The sequence below is a fragment of the Phaseolus vulgaris genome, chromosome 1 (genome assembly GCF_000499845.2).
Source record: "Phaseolus vulgaris cultivar G19833 chromosome 1, P. vulgaris v2.0, whole genome shotgun sequence".
NCBI lineage: Eukaryota > Viridiplantae > Streptophyta > Magnoliopsida > Fabales > Fabaceae > Phaseolus > Phaseolus vulgaris.
Window position 1 is genome coordinate 19,678,614 of NC_023759.2, and position 4,030 is coordinate 19,682,643.

Consider the following 4,030-nt stretch of genomic DNA (forward strand, 5'->3'; position numbering starts at 1 on the left):
GAATCCCTCCTCGATGGTGCCCGCCATGTCATGGATGAGGGTCCTTTTTGTCCTTCTCTAACTCCTCAATGGTGGCGTCCCCAGAAGCTACCTGCTTCTCCAAAGCCTCCTTCTCCACGCGGAGTCGGCTGACTTCGACCTGCAGTTTGTCGTAGTCAATCTGGAGAAGGCCCATAGCTTTGGCCTGGGTAGCCATTTCCCCTCCATCCGCTCCATTTCGTCAGCCTGCTCACAGCAACGGTCCTTCAAGTCCTTTTGAACTTCCTCGTAAGCTTCGACTATGTCTTGGAGGCTCGTTACCTGAACTTGGAGGGCGACTTCCCGAGCGTAGAAGTCCCTAGAGCTCCACCGCCTCTGCCAGTTGTTTCAGCCTCTGCTTTGGACTCTTGGCCTGCTTCAGGGGTTTGGTAAGTTCGTTTTGGCGTCCTAGAATCTTCCTTTCCTCTCCAGGGCAGCTACCCTTGTTTCAAGGCCTGGAGGGTTTGGTTTGCAAAGTAGCGTTTCTGGCCTGGGCGCGCCTATTCAAGGGCCACCGCAAGAAGGCCCCCAAGTAGAAGGGCAGCCCTCCTTCCTGTCGGAGCCTTCTGGCATTGTTCCGCCACTGAAGCCCCTCATCAGATGCATAATTGGAGGAGGGATGGCGATAAGATCGGGGCGCAGCGACGGGGGCAGGAGAAGCAGAGACCTCTGCCGTGGCGGAGGTGGAGCAGACTCGGCGCCTTCACCTATATCCTCCTGGACGTTTGTGGGGGGAAGGAAGTAGCGCTTGGAGGGTTGTCCCTGAAAGAATCCTCTCCCTGGGGCACACCGCTGGTAGGAGGGGAACCCTTGCAGATTTCCTCCTCTTGAAGGGTGCCACGCCATCCGAGTCCTCATCGTCGGATATGATCTCCAAGACCCGTTTCCCTTTGTCGAGGGGGGTTGGGCCGGTGATGAGGCCACGGCCAGAGGAACGGCGGCAATGGGCAGAGGAGAGCCGGGAGTCTGAAGCACCTCGGGGCTATGTGGGACGGTGAAGATGAGCCTAGTGGGGCTTCGGTAGTGGTCGGTGGTGGCGGGGTAGGTTGATGGGGGGGTTCGGGATCAGCAGCAGGGGCGGAGGGGCGCCCGCTTTGGCAGCACGAGCGTCCTTTATCGCCTTCGCCATCATCATCCTTTTGGAGGCCCCATCACCGATCCTACATTCAGATAAACCAAGCAGCAGAAGTCAAAGCCAAGCAATTATGCAAAACCACAAACGCGTAGAAACGTGAGACGCAAGTCACATGGTACAATGGAAAGCAGGTGGAAGAGGCTAGAGGAACAAACATCCGATAGTAAGGTCAGATAACAAAGATGGTAAGGGGAGAGTCTCCCTACCAAATATGTGGTCAGGGGCGTGAGCGTTGTATTCGCTCGCCGATAAGCTTCAATGTATCGAAGACAATCCCAGGCCAGCCAAGGCCTTGCATACCTCCCTATCAGCAGGGGATAGCTCATCCAGGGCCTTTGGCCTGAGCAGTTAGGTGCTCCGTCCAGTACAGGGGAAACCCGTCTAAGGCTGTGGGGCGTGCTTGGCGCTGCACACCCTAAAGAATTTTCCTTTCCAGTTTTTGTAGTTGTTCTGGAAGAGGGAGAGGATGATCCTACCCGCGATCCCGGAGAAGCTTACCCAAAGCTTTTCCCCTGTTTCTTCACTTCGAAGAAATGCAAGAAACATCCACGGAAGGAAGGATGCCCAGGTGCCCGCAGAGATTTGAAAACCCCTTACAAATGCCCAGTTGTTGGGGTGGAGCTGGGCGAGGGCTGTGTTAATCTCGTGAGGAGCTCCCTCTCAAAGGGCGTGAATGGGAGACGCACCCCGACGCATTTAAACACCGTCTGGTACATGAAGAAGAAAGGATCCCCTTTCTAGGTCTGTCATCCACACAGACAGGTTCCCCCGGTCGGCCGGGACGAACGGAGATGTGCGCTTCATGAGTGCGGCAGAAAGCATTAAAGTTGTACAAGTGGGGATCCCACGATGATTCTCCAGGTCTGAAAGGATGTCAGGCTGGTACATTCGTTCAAAAGCTCGTCGGGGGCCCATGTATAGAAGGCTTTATAGTTGGACTTGGGGGTCTTGGGGGGAGAACTAGACTGGGAGTTCGGGCGCGTTATGGTGTGAATAAATAGCTGGAGAAAGAAGAAAGGAAAAGGTTTTTAACAAGTGATGCAAAGACAGAAAAGGGGGTAAAACCCACGAAATGCCACCCACGCGAGAAAAACCCAGAGGGAAGGAGAAGGGAACAGAGAAGAAAGGAGAAGCGGAAGAACACAGTAATGCATAAACGTAAACAGTCCCAGGCAGTTCAATACACAGTGATGCAATGCGACGAAGAAGAAGAGTCGTGGAGATGCAAAATCATACCTTTGTTGTCAAAGTGAGGAGGAAGGAGAGCATGAAGGAAAGAGCAGGAGTTGCAGGGAAAGGGTTTGAAGGCGATGAACAGTGCGGAGATGCAGAGAGAATGGATGTAACAGTGGTGTGAGCGCGGGGTTTGGGGTAACTTGAACGTTACATTTGCAACCCAAGAGGCGCTAATTAGGAGCCGTGAGATCGTGCCGCGTGTCAAAGGATTAAGCGCCCAAGGGGAGCGCAAGAGACTCTAAAGGCTGGCCGTGTGATGAGCCACGTGGCGCACGATTAAGCGTAGCCCCAAAAGGTGTTACTTTCCCCGCTTCAGAGGATGTCCAATCAGCCATTAAGAGCGCCCTATGGTTCAGAGAGTGTCACGTCAATAATTCGAGAATTGTTGAGTCAGCAGGGAATGACACGTCATCAAGATGCACTGGACGGCGTGGGCGAGGCCTTAGTCTTTGCGCTGAAGACAAGTCTTCGGCTTAAGACTGGGGGGCTTGTGTACCGTCCCGTATCCGGGCGTTGACAAAGTCAAGGTCAAAGTCAATGCCATGAGTCAAAGTCAACACAAGGCGTCGCCTAGGTGAAAGACGCCAAGAGGAAGCGTTGCCAAGGCGAGGCGTTGCCTAGGTGAAGGCGTCGCCCAACAGGGCGTCGCCAAGATCAAATATCATTAGGGCAAGGCAATCACAGTGCGGTTCCCCGATACCATGGGTAGGAAAGACCATGGAGGGAGCCACGCCGTGGGAAGGCCTCAGGTCCCGATAATCCGGGGTAGTGATAAAGAGAAGAAAAAGGTGGCTTCAAAGCCATAGTGATAGCACCAGTGTAGGGCAGCCTGACTCGTGAAGTACCCCTGCCGCCCCAGAGACGCCTTTGGGACAGATACGACTCAAGGGAGGGTCACGCCCAGGGTAGCCAGGTGCAGGGTACGAGAGGAAGGCAGATAGCTCTCAAAGTGAGTGACTAGATGATTGGGGGCATGAGTTGGCACCCAAAAAGTCACCCCTTGCGCAGTAGCACTCCCAAGCAGGAGGACTCACACGTAGAAACGTCCCCAGGTGGGGTCATGGCGCTGGTGAGGCCCTCCACGTGTACGACAGCCAGGTCAGAATAGAAACACCATTTAATCAGGTACCAGGTAATTAAGTCATTTAATACAGTTTCTGTTTCGAGCGTTTAAGGTACTATAAAGGCTCCCAAGCGTTTCAACGTCTTAAATGCGCTACGTTTCTAATTATACGCGTTAATTAAGTGCCTTACGTTTTATGATTAAAAGCGCTTTAAGGCGCTTTAAATGCTTGGGTAGTTTAAATAGCGTCGAGAATGTTGGGAACGGGGTTCGAACTTTTGGCAAATTTTCCAGAAACTCTCTAGTTGCTTGCTCGAGCCTTGAGGTTACGGACAAGGGACTGGGGAAAGATCTTTGCCAGAACGAGAAAATACACACTAGAAATAGTTTCCTTTTTACCACCTTCAGAGTGCCATACCGGTGCTTCGATACGGAGGTGCATAGTTTTTGGTGTTTCTTGCTGGCTGACTTGAGCGTCGGAGTGCAAACGGCCGCTAGGCGCCCTTTTGTCCTTCTTTGCAGGAATCCACAAGTAATCAGTGGGAAGGAGTCCCTAGCTGACGGTTGAGGTTGCGCAC